Source organism: Neovison vison, chromosome 3, assembly GCF_020171115.1.
Source record: "Neovison vison isolate M4711 chromosome 3, ASM_NN_V1, whole genome shotgun sequence".
Classification (NCBI taxonomy): Eukaryota; Metazoa; Chordata; class Mammalia; order Carnivora; family Mustelidae; genus Neogale; species Neogale vison.
Window position 1 is genome coordinate 183,336,279 of NC_058093.1, and position 13,816 is coordinate 183,350,094.

The 13,816-nt window shown below is 37.6% G+C and overlaps 1 pseudogene; it reads left to right on the plus strand.

Moving 5' to 3' along the window:
• The first annotated feature begins 12,932 nt into the window (after positions 1-12,932).
• Positions 12,933-13,351, plus strand: LOC122901966 (annotated as a pseudogene).
• The last annotated feature ends 465 nt before the right edge of the window (positions 13,352-13,816 follow it).

Sequence of the window (13,816 nt, forward strand, 5' to 3'; positions counted from 1 at the left end):
TAAAATCATGAATGAAAGAGGAGAGATCACAACTAACACCAAAGAAATACAAACTATTATAAGAACATACTATGAGCAACTCTACGCCAACAAATTTGACAATCTGGAAGAAATGGATGCATTCCTAGAAACATATAAACTACCACAACTGAACCAGGAAGAAATAGAAAGCCTGAACAGACCCATAACCAGTAAGGACATTGAAACAGTCATCAAAAATCTCCAAGCAAACAAAAGCCCAGGGCCAGACAGCTTCCCAGGGGAATTCTACCAAACATTTAAAGAAGAATTAATTCCTATTCTCCTGAAACTGTTCCAAAAAATAGAAATGGAAGGAAAACTTCCTAACTCATTTTATGAGGCCAGCATCACCTTGATCCCAAAACCAGACAAGGATCCCGTCAAAAAAGAGCTATAGACCAATATCCTTGATGAACACAGATGCGAAAATTCTCACCAAAATACTAGGATTCAACAGTACATTAAAAGGATTATTCACCAGACCAAGTGGGATTTATTCCAGGGCTGCAAGGTTGGTTCAACATCCGCAAATCAGTCAATGTGATACAACACATCAATAAAAGAAAGAACAAGAACCATATGATACTCTCAATAGATGCTGAAAAAGCATTTGACAAAGTACAGCATCCCTTCCTGATCAAAACTCTTCAACGTGTAGGGATAGAGGGCACATACCTCAATATCATCAAAGCCATCTATGAAAAACCCACTGCAAATATCATTCTCCATGGAAAAAAATTGAAAGCTTTTCCGCTAAGGTCAGCAACACAGCTGGGATATCCATTATCACCACTGCTATTCAACATAGTACTAGAAGTCCTAGCCTCAGCAATCAGACAACAAAAGGAAATTAAAGGCATCCAAATCGGCAAAGAAGAAGTCAAACTATCACTCTTCGCAGATGATATGATACTATATGTGGAAAACCCAAAAGACTCCACTCCAAAACTGCCAGAACTTGTACAGGAATTCAGTAAAGTGTCAGGATATAAAATCAATGCACAGAAATCAGTTGCATTTCTCTACACCAACAACAAGACAAAAGAAAGAGAAATTAATGAGTCAATCCCATTTACAATTGCACCCAAAACCATAAGATACCTAGGAATAAACCTAACCAAAGAGGCACAGAATCTATACTCAGAAAACTATAAAGTACTCATGAAAGAAATTGAGGAAGACACAAAGAAATGGAAAAATGTTCCATGCTCATGGATTGGAAGAACAAATATTGTGAAAATGTCTATTCTACCTAAAGCAATCTACACATTTAATGCAATTCCTATCAAAGTACCATCCATCTTTTTCAAAGAAATCGAACAAATAATTCTAAAATTTATATGGAACCAGAAAAGACCTCGAATAGCCAAAGGGATATTGAAAAAGAAAGCCAAAGTTGGTGGCATCACAATTCCGGACTTCAAGCTCTATTACAAAGCTGTCATCATCAAGACAGCATGGTACTGGCACAAAAACAGACACATAGATCAATGGAATAGAATAGAGAGCCCAGAAATAGACCCTCAACTCTATGGTCAACTAATCTTCGACAAAGCAGGAAAGAATGTCCAATGGAAAAAAGACAGCCTCTTCAATAAATGGTGTTGGGAAAATTGGACAGCCACATGCAGAAAAATGAAATTGGACCATTTCCTTACACCACACACAAAAATAGACTCAAAATGGATAAAGGACCTCAATGTGAGAAAGGAATCCATCAAAATCCTTGAGGAGAACACAGGCAGCAACCTCTTCGACCTCAGCCGCAGCAACATCTTCCTAGGAACATCGCCAAAGGCAAGGGAAGCAAGGGCAAAAATGAACTATTAGGATTTCATCAAGATCAAAAGCTTTTGCACAGCAAAGGAAACAGTTAACAAAATCAAAAGACAGCTGACAGAATGGGAGAAGATATTTGCAAACAACATATCAGATAAAGGACTAGTGTCCAAAATCTATAAAGAACTTAGCAAACTCAACACCCAAAGAACAAATAATCCAATCAAGAAATGGGCAGAGGACATGAACAGACGATTCTGCAAAGAAGACATCCAGATGGCCAACAGACACATGAAAAAGTGCTCCATATCACTCAGCATCAGGGAAATACAAATCAAAACCACAATGAGATATCACCTCACACCAGTCAGAATGGCTAAAATCAACAAGTCAGGAAATGACAGATGCTGGCGAGGATGCGGAGAAAGGGGAACCCTCCTACACTGTTGGTGGGAATGCAAGCTGGTGCAACCACTCTGGAAAACAGCATGGAGGTTCCTCAAAATGTTGAAATAGAACTGCCCTATGACCCAGCAATTGCACTACTGGATATTTACCCTAAAGATACAAACGTAGTGATCCGAAGGGGCACGTGCACCCAAATGTTTATAGCAGCAATGTCCACAATAGCCAAACTATGGAAAGAACCTAGATGTCCATCAACAGATGAATGGATCAAGAAGATGTGGTATATATACACAATGGAATACTATGCAGCCATCAAAAAAAATGAAATCTTGTCATTTGCGACAACGTGTATGGAACTAGAGCATATCATGCTTAGCGAAATAAGTCAAGTGGAGAAAGACAACTATCATATGATCTCCCTGATATGAGGAAGTAGTGATGCAACATGGGGGCTTAAGTGGGTAGGAGAAGAATAAATGAAACAAGATGGGATTGGGAGGGAGACAAACCATAAGTGACTCTTAATCTCACAAAACAAACTGAGGGTTGCTGGGGGGAGGGGGGTTGGGAGGAAGGGGGTATGGTTATGGACATTGGGGAGGGTATGTACTTTGGTGAGTGCTGTGAAGTGTGTAAACCTGGCGATTCACAGACCTGTACCCCTGGGGATAAAAATATATGTTTATAAAAAATAAATTTTTAAAAAATCAGCTGCTTTCCTGTCTAACAGAATGAACAGCTAGAATTTGAAGTTAAAAAGGACAATACTATTGGGGCACCTGGGTGGCACAGTCAATTAAGTATCTCTTAGTTTCAGCTCAGGTCATGACCTCAGGGTCATGAAACTGAGCCCCATGTCAGGTTCTGTGCTCAGTGTGGAGTCTGCTTGAGATCCTCTCTCCCTTTTACTTGCTCTGCCTATCCACTCTTCTTGCTCTCTCTCAAATAAATAAATAAATCTTATAAAAAAACAAAAAATAAACACATATATTAACATTTACATTAGCACCAAAAAAATGAAATTCTTAAATAAATACTAACATAATATGTATAAGATCTGTAAGAAGAAAACTACAAAACTTTGGTGAAGAAAGCAAGGAAGATATAACTATATGACAGCAACTGTATGACATTTCTTTCTCATTTTAAAAAGGATTTATCCACTTATTTGAGAGAGAGAGTAGGGTCACAGGGAGAAGGAGAAAGAGAGTCTCGAGCAGACTTCATGGCGAGTGTAGAGCCCAATGTGTGGCTCAATTCCATGACCCTGAGATCATAACCTGAACTGAAACTAAGAGTCAGATGCTTCAACAACTGAGTCATCCAGGCACCCCAAAAATGAATTTGCTGAATTGGTTCTGGAATTTCTGGAGTTGACTATTTCATACGATTAAATTTAAACACATTAATGACTGTTTCTGGAAGTAAAGAGAGAACTAATGGTCCATGGTGTGATCTGATAATAAAGACATGCAAATTAACTGCATTGAATACTCTTAATAAATCACTTATAAAAGGCAAGGAGATGAGTGACTGCGTATATAATTTTTTTTAATTTAAATTCCACTTAGTTAACATGATGTGTCATATTAGTTTCAGGTGTACTAAATATAGTGATTCAACAATTCCATACAATACTCATCACAACAACTACACTTCTTTTTTTTTTAAGATTTTATTTATTTATTTATTTGACAGACAGAGATCACAAGTAGGCAGAGAGGCAGGCAGAGAGAGGAGGGAAGCAGGCTCCCCACTGAGCAGAGAGCCTGATGTGGGGCTTGATCCCAGGACCCCGAGATCATGACCTGAGCTGAAGGCAGAGCCTTAACCCACTGAACCACCCAGGTGCCCCACAACAAGTACACTTCTTAATCCCCATCACCTCTTTGACTCATCCCCCTACACTTCTCCCCTCTAGTAGCCATCAATTTGTTCTCTACAGTTAAGAGTCTGTTTCTTGGTTTGCCTTTCTTTTTCCCCCTTTATGTTTGTTTGTCTTATTTCTTAAATTCCACATATGAGTGAAATCATATGGTGTCATTCTCTGAAAGACTTATTTCACTGAGCATAAGACTCTGGCTTCATCCTAGTCATTACAAATGGCATGAGGCATTTTTAATGGCTGAGTAATATTCCATTTTATATATATATGCATATATATATAATATTCCATTATACACACACACACACACACACACACACGTATATAAAGAAGATGTGATCTTTATCCATTCATTAGCTGATGCACGTTTTGGGATCTTTCCATAATTTGGCTATTGCTGCTAATGCTGCTATGAATGTCAAGGTGCATGTATACCTTTGAATTCATATTTTTGTATTATTTGGGCAAAAACTCAGTAGTGTGATTGCTGAATCTTAAGGTAGTTCTCTTTTTAACTTTTTGAGGAAACTCCATACTGTTTCCAGAGTGGCTGCATCACTTTGCATTCCCACCAACAGTGGAAAGTGTTCTTCTTTCTCCACATTCTCACCATTCTGACTGGTGTTAGGTGATATCTCCTTGTAGTTTTAATTTGTATTTCCTTGATGGTGAGTGATGGATATCTTTTCATGTGTCTGTTGGCCATCTGTTGCCTTCTTTTCAAAAATGTCTATTCATGTCTTCTACCATTTGCTCACTGGATTATTTGTTTTTTGTTTGTGTGTTGACTTTGATAAATTCTTTATATAGTTTGGATACTAATTCTTTATCAGATATGTCATTTATAAATATCTCCTCCCATTCCATAGGTTGCCTTTTAGTTTTGTTGATTGTTCACTTTGCTGTGTAGAAGTTTTTTATTTTAATTAAGTCCCAATAGTTTATCTTTGCTTCTGTTTCCCTTGCCTCCAGAGACATATCTAGTAAGAAGTTGCTATGGCAAAGAAGTTATTACTTATGTTATCCTCTAGGATTTTGATGGATTCCTGTCTCACAGTTAGGTCTTTCATCCATTTTGAGTCTATTTTTGTGTATGGTGTAAGGAAGTGGTCCAGTTTCATTCTTCTGCATGTGTCTGTCCAATTTTCCCAACACCATTTGTTGATGAGACTTTTTTCCATTGGATTTTCTTTCCTACTTTGTCAAAGATTAATTAAACAAATAGTTGTAGGTTCATTTCTGAGTTTTCTATTTTGTTTTGTTCACTTATGAATCTGTTTTTACGCTAGTACCTTACTGTCTTGATCACTACAGCTTTGTAATATAATTTGAAATCTGGAATTGTGATAACATGAGCTTTGTTTTTCTTTTTCAAGATTTCTTTGGCTATTTGGGGTCTTCTGTGGTTCAATATAAATTTTAGGATTGTTTCTTGTAGCTCTGTTAAAAATCTTGGTATTTTGACAAGAATTTCATGAAATGTGTAGGTTGCTTTGGATAGTATAGACACTGTAACAACATTTTTTTCTTCTAATCCATGATTATGAGATGTCTTTTCATTTTTTCCACAGTTTCTTTCTTTTATCAGAGCTTTATAGTTTTCAGAGTATAGCTATTTCACCTCTTTGGGCAGCTTTATTCCTAGGTATCTTCTTGTTTTTGGTGTAATTGTAAATGATGTTGATACCTTAATTTCTTTCTGCTGCTTCATTATTGTTGTATAGAAATGAAACAGATTTCTGTACGTTGATTTTCTAACCTGTGACTACTGAATTCATGTTTCAGTTCTCACAATTTTTTTGGTGGAATCTTTCAGATTTTCTATGTAGAGGATCATGCCATCTGCAAATAATGAAAACTTGACTTTTTCCTTGCTGATTGGGATGCCTTTTATTTCTTTTTGTTGTCTGATTGCTGTTGCTAGTATTTCTAGCACGATGTTGAATAACAATGGTGAGAATGGATATCCCTGACATGTTCCTGACGAAAAGCTCTCAGTTTTTCCCCATTGAGGATATTAGCTGTCGGTTTTTTGTATATGGTTTTTAGTATGTTGAGGTATGTTCTCTCTCAACCTACTATGTTGAGGACTTTTTTAAAAGGTTTTATTTATTTAACAGAAAGAGAGATCATAAGTAGACAGAGCAGCAGGCAGAGAGAGGGGTGGAAACAGGCTCCCTGCTGAGCAGAGAGCCCAATGCGGGGCTCAATCCCAGGACCCTGAGATCATAACCTGAGCCAAAGGCACAGGCTTTAACTCACTGAGCTACCCAGACACCCCGGATTTTTTTTTTTTCTAATCATGAATGGGTGTTTACTTAGTTAAATGTTTTTTCTGAATCTATTGAAATGATCATATGGTTCTTATTCTTTCTTTTGTTAATGTAGTATATCATTTTGGTTGATTCACAAATATTGTACCATGCTTGCAACACAGGAATAAATTCCACTTGATCATGGTGAATGATTCTTTTAATGTACTGTTATATTTGATTTGCTAGTATTTTATTGAAAATTTTTGCATCCATATTCATCAGGGAGACTGACCTATGGTTCCCTTTTTTAGTAGAGTCTTTATCTGGTTTTGGCATCAGGGTAATTCTGGTCTCATAGAAAGAGTTTGAAAATTTTCCTCTTTTCTATTTTTTGGAGTAGTTTGAGAAGAATAAGTAATAACTCTTCTTTACATGTTTGGTAGAATTAGCCTATGAAGCCATCCATCTGGTCCTGGACTTTTGTTTGTTGGGAGATAATTTTTTTTAAGATTTTATTTATTTGACAGAGAGAGATCACAAAAAGGCAGAGTGGCAGGCAGAGAGAGAGGGGGAAGCAGGCTCCCTGCTGAGCAGAGGAGCCCAACTCAGGGCTCCATCCCAGGACCCTGGGATCATGACCTGAGCCAAAGGCATAGGCTTTAATCCACTGAGCCACCCAGGCGCCCCTGTTGGGAGATATTTTTATTACTGATCCAGTTTCCTTGCTTATTATCTATCTGTTCAGATTTTCTGTTTCTTCCTGTTTCGGTTTTGGTAGGTTTCTGTTTTTGGTGTTTTTTATTTGTTTGTTTGTTTGTTTTAAGATTTATTTATTTATTTGTTTATTTATTTATTTTATAGAGAGGTAGGGTTGGGGGAAGAATGAGAGAATCTCAAGCAAATTTTCCCCTAAGCATGGAGCCTGATGTGAGGGACTTGATCCCACGGCCATGAGATCATGACCTGAGCCAAAATCAAGAGTTGGCTGCTTAACCCACTGAGCTAAGTTTTCATAGTTTATGTGTTTCTGGGAATTCATCTGTTTCTTCCAGGTTCTTTAATTTGTTGGCATATGGCTTTTAACAGTATTCTCTGTGGTGTTGATTGTCATTTCTCTTTTCTCATTTATAATTTTCCTTATTTGAGTTCTTTCCCATTTTGTTAAGTCTGGTAGGGGTTTATCAATTTTAATAATTTTTTCAAAAAGCCACCTTCTGGCTTCATTAATCTCTTTTTTTTGTTTTTTTTTTTTTTGTTTGTTTGTTTCAAGATCATGTATTTCTGCTCTAACCTTTATTACTTCTTTCCTTCTGCTGGCTTTTGTCTTCATTTTTTGTTCTTTTTCCAGCTTCTTTAGGTATAAGGTTAGGTTGTTTATTTGAGGGGGTTTTTGGGTTTTTTTTTTTTTAGAGGTTTTTTTGTTTGTTTTTGTTTGTTTGATTTGGTTTTGGTTTTGGTTCTTAAGGTAGGCCTGTAAGTGTATATGGTGTTTGTTTTTTAACATTTTTGAAAAACTAACAAATATAATGGGTTTGGCTGGCTGCTCTTATTGTTGCTGGACAAAGTGGTGAGAGAAAATGATGAGCTCAGGTTTTGAATTCCTACCTCAGGCACTGCATAAATGACCCCAACTTCCATGTATACAGTGAAGGAGTCCCTAATCTCTTGTAGCTGCAGCGCTGAGATTGCTCAAAATCAAACACAGAATCTCACAATCCCAGGATCCTGTGACTGGGTGAATTACAATGCAAATTGAGCCCCTAGACTCACCGGATGTGTGCTCTTAAACCGAAGTCATAAATTGGGAAGGAATGGGATCTTATAAATTAGAATGGAGACTGGTAGAAGACCCTGATGAAGCTGGAGACATTGAGCCCTAAATTCTGATGAGTCTTCTTTGCCTTTTTATCCTAATGCAAGCAGTATCTCCAACCCTGGCACTAGGGGCCTCTCCACTACCATCTGGGGAGGTTAACCCTACATTACCTGTGGAAACTATCATGGCCTCCCCTGAGGCAGTGTCATAAAAGACCATGTTGATTCGCCTTAAGACTCACCTCACCTTTTGTTAAGAATGGGCGCCTGGGTGGCTCAGTGGGTTAAGCCGCTGCCTTCCGCTCAGGTCATGATCTCAGGGTCGTGGGATCGAGTCCCGCATCGGGCTCTCTGCTCAGCGGGGAGCCTGCTTCCTCCTCTCTCTCTCTGCCTGCCTCTCTGCCTACTTGTAATCTCTCTGTCAAATAAATAAATAAATAAATCTTTTAAAAAAAAAAAAAGAATGTTCGCATCTGTGTTCATGAGAAATCTTAATTTGTAGTCCTCTTCTCTGGTAATTATCTGGTTTTGAAATTAAAGGTAATGCTGGCCTCAAAAAAAAAAAAAAATGGTGCTAATATCATCTTGAAAAGAAAGAAAAGACCTACTCCACCACCTCCCTTGGCTTCTAGGCTTTGACGAGACTCAGACCTAACAGGCCTCTAAAGATGAGATACAAAGTGTGGCCTATGAGGTGGCTATACTCCAAAATCACTACTTGAGTTTTCTAATTTATGCAGACAGAAAGTTAGAGCCCTTGTGCAGGAATGGATGTTAGGGTATGGGATAATGGTAGAAGGAACATAAAGATGGATCAGACTGAATTTATTGATAGGGCTCACTAAGCAGAAATTCTGTATTTAAATGTTGCATTGAGGAGTTAGGAAGGGATCTAACAGTTTATTTAGTTGATTGGCTGAAATGTCGACCAAAAAGTGCCCCACAGTGAGTGAGTTGGAAATGCCAGATCTGCCTTGGTTTAATATAGAGGAAGAGACCCAAAGGCTTAGAGAGATTGGAATGTTATAGTGGATTTATCATATAAGACCTGCTCACCCACTCTGGTGGTCCCTAAGACACACATTTCACTACTACTGTAAGAAATAAATTTGTGAGGGGGGCCCCAGAATCCTTGAAGTACTCTATGATCACTCTTCTATGTTGATCACACCTTACAGTGGGGGCTGTGGTCACTGAATTAAAAAAACTAAATGCAATGGGAATAATTAGATCCTGGGGTGGCAGGACCAAGTGGGATGATGACTCAACCACTGTGGGCAAAGAAAGTGTGGCTACTGTCATGGACAGCAGAGTCAAAGCAGCAATCAGAATATGTCTGACTCATATAGACTTGTGGTGTTGACTGGTTCTCTGGCATTCTTATAAGTGAAAGAGATAGAAAGCCTATTAAATTCTTACTTGATCTGTATAAGTAGAAAAGAACTGGATCAAAGAAAAAAAATTTAACATGGATTATAACAACAGTCATAGCCCTTCTAACAATTCCCAGACTTTAACAAATTTATAGTCTCAGAACCTCTTGAATGAAAAGAGGCTGGGTACTCTTGAGAAAGGACCACTGTGAAAAATTTATATTGTTAATCTTTTTTTTTTTCCCAGCCTTCCCCAAATAAACCTCCAGACACCAAGGCGGGGCTTGAACTCACAACTCTGAGATCGAGACATGAGCGGAGATTAAGTCAGATGCTTAACCAACTGAGCCACGCAGGTGCCCCAAACCTACAGATTTTTACCAGGGTATCTGCATTGAGGAAAAGGAAATAATTGAAATTTGGGGGGCTACTCAACATTAATTCTAAATGACATTAATTTTAGGAGATCCCAAATATCACTGTGGTCCACCAGTCAGAGAGTAGGGCTTATGGAGGTCAGATGAGCAATGGGGTTTTAGCTCAGGTTTCTCACAGTAGGCCTAGTAGGTTCCCAAACCTACCTTGTTATTTTCCCAGTAATAGAAAATATAATTGGAATATACTTATCAGCTGACAGAATACTCACATTAGTCCCCTGACTTGTGGAGTAAGGGCTATTATGGTGGGGAAAGCCCAGGAGAAGTCTAATACAAGTGCCTTTAAATAATACACAAAAAGTAAAACCACATTTCTGGAGGTATTGAAATGATTAGTGCCATCATCAATGACTCGAAAGATGCAGAGGTAGTGATTCTCACCACATCCCATCCAACTTTTCTATTTGGTCTATGCAGAAGAGAGATTAATCTTGGAGAATGACAGTGGATTACCGTAAGCTTAACCATGTGGTGACTCCAGTCATAACTGCTGTACCATATATGGTTTCATTGTTTAAATAAATCAGTTCATCTTCTGGTACCTAGTATGAAGCTATTGATCTGACAAAGGACTTTTTCTCCACCCCTGTCATTAAGGATTTTCAGAAGCAGTTTTCTTTTAGCTGGCAAGGCCAGCAATACATCTTCATTGCCCTAATTCAGAGATATATCAATTCCCTATCCCTGTGGCATAATGTAGTTAACAAGAGGACTATCCTTCAGAAATAAAGGAGACTTTATTTCTTAGACTTTTTTAGACAAATGAGAGCTGTGAGTGTTCACCACCAGAATTTCCTTACGATGCCAAAGAGAACACCTGAAATGAAAGCATGCAAACTAACATCATGAAAATACGTGAAAGCATAAATCTCTCACTATAAAGGTAAGAATATAGTCTAATGCAGAATACTCTAATAGTATAATGGTATGCAAATTACTTTTAACTGTAGTATTAAAGTTAAAAGACAAAAGTATTAAAATATAATTGTAATAGATTGTTAACAGATACAAAATATATAAAAGATGTAAGCTGTGACATCAATAATACAAAATGTGGGAGGAGAAATTAAAATGTAGTTTTTTATAGGTCAACATTAAGTTGCTATCAGCTTTAAAATATTGTTATAGTAAAACTAGATATAGTATAGTAAAGAGTTTTTTAGGGGTGTCTGGGTGGCTCAGTGGGTTAAAGCCTCTGCCTTCAACTCAGGTCATGATCTCAGGGTCCTGGGATCAAGCCCTGCATCAGGCTCTCTGCTCAGCAGGGAGCCTGCTTCCTCCTCTCTCTCTACCTGCCTCTGCCTACTTGCGATCTCTGCATGTCAAGTATAGTAAAGAGGTTTTATGTAAACCTCATGGTAACCACAAGGAAAAAAAAAAGTGGTATGTACACAAAATATAAGGAGAAAGGAATCCAACCACACCAAAACAGAAAAATCATCAAGTCACAAAGGAAGACAAGAGAGGAAGAAAGAGACAAGGGATCTACAAACCACTCAAAAAACAGTTAACTAAATGGCAATAAGTTCTTACCCATAAATAATGAATTTAAATGTAAATGGATTAAATTCATAAATCAAAACACATATAGTATTTGAATTGATTTTTAAAAAGTATCTAAAACTATATGTTGCCTATAAGAGACTCACTGTACTTATATAGTGATAAAATAGACATTAAGTCAAAAACTATATAAAAGACAAATGTTGCTATGTAATGTAAAGGGGTAATTCCATCAAAAGGATATAAATATTTGTAAATACTTATACACCTAATATCAAAGCACCTAAATATATAAAGCAAATATTAATATACCCAAGGGAAGAAAAAGACAGAGATACAGTATTACTAGGGGACTTCAGTATTCCACTTTCAACAATGGATAGATCATCCAGACATAAACACAATAAGGAAACATCAAACTTTTTTTAAATTTTTTAAATTTTTTTTTAATTTTTTTATTTGACAGACAGAGATCACAAGTAGGCAGAGAGGCAGGCAGAGAGAGAGGAGGAAGCAGGCTCCAACTTGAAAAACATTGTATACCAAATGGACCTAACCAACATATATGTATATAGAACATTCCATCCAACAAGAGCAGAATACACATTCTTCTCAAGTGCTCATGAAACATTTTCCAGGATGAATCATATATTAGGCCACAAAACAACTTAAGAAGATCAAAATCATATCAAGTGTCTTTTTTGACCACAACGGTATGAAACTAGAAATCAATAACAAGAGGAAAACTGGAAAATTCACAAATATGTGGAAATTCAACAATGTGCGCCTAGAACAGTAAATGGGTCAAAGAAGAAATCAAAAGGGAAATTAAGAAATATTTTGAAACAAATAAAAATGGAAACACAACATATCACAACAGTCAGATGGCACAATCTTTATATTCCCTGGCAACCCCAAGTGCAGCTTTGAGGACTTCAAGGAGCCATGAATACTCAGACAATTATACAGTGATGAATGTAGTGCTTCCTGTGTGCCAGGTGATTATATTACTTCTACATCTATGTGATATCATATCACCCCTTTGAGAGAAGGATGGGAAGCAGAGAGGTTGAACAGTCACTCTAATTCAACAAGGTGGTGCCTGGCACAGCTGAACCCTGTCCCAATTGTCTCATGCTGGCTCTCACATCCATTTTCACCATGACAGCCTTGTCTTTTACTATGTAGCTATGTCTCACATGGAGCTTTGGGCAAAGGAGGGCCTAGAAGTTCTGAACTGTAATTTGTCATTTCTGACCACATCACTGTGCTCTTCCACAGGCTTTGCTCCTTGGGACAGTGTGTCTTCATCATGCCTTGTTGGTCAGGAACTGTAGACTCTGCAGATTGATTCAAGTTCAATGCCAAATGCTGGGGAAAAGCCAGGAAACTATGGGGTTCTCCCAAGGTCTGAACACTAAATAGAAACTCACACAGGGAGCAACAGCGATGCAAGATGGCAGCCACTATGGTATCAGGAGTAAAAGTACCTTGCAGTTTTTGACTGTTGGAAGAACTGGAAGAAGGCCAGAAAGAAGTAGGAGTTGGCACAGGTAGCTGGGGTCTAGAAGCTGACAAAGACATGACACTTACAAGATGGGCCTCCAAGAACAATTTATGAAAACTGAATATACAGCCTTAAAATAGGATGTGGACCTAAATACCCAGAAGCACCCCACCTTTGTAAGATTTGTAACAAAAATTAATATGAATGGAGTTAATAGTTCTAATGGAGTGGTGGACCCAAGAGCCATATCAGTGCTAGCAAAATAGCAGAATTCATATAGCATCAAAGTTGTCCTGCAAGAGTTCTAGCACCTAATGATGTCTAAAGAAAACATGAAACTCTGTCAGCTGCCTGAAGGACAGTGTTAGGGCAATTAATCAAAAAGAGAAACTACAGACCCTTCCCCACTTCCCCATTCTATTTAAGAAGTAATTTTCCATAGTTACATTTTCTAGATATGTCTTGTAGACCTCAAATCACTGGAAAGGAAGCTCCCATTCAAAGGCAATTTATCTTAAGATATTGTAAATGATACTAATTTTTTGTCCATTTGAAATATAGAAGTTGTGCTATAACAAAAAAAAAAAGAAAGAAAGAAAGAAACTCACACAGACCCCTCTGTCTTTTATTTTCCACCCCATCCCCCATGCCCCGTTAGCACCACAAGTAGTTATTTCTATCCTGACTTCATCTTTCATAAAATTGTAACTCTTATACTCCCACTGGTGTTTACATGTTTTACCATGATATGTATTTTTTTTAAATGTGGGTTTGTTTCAGATTAATTTCATAAGTAAGAAGATAATTTATAACTGTGGCTTATTAAAACCAAA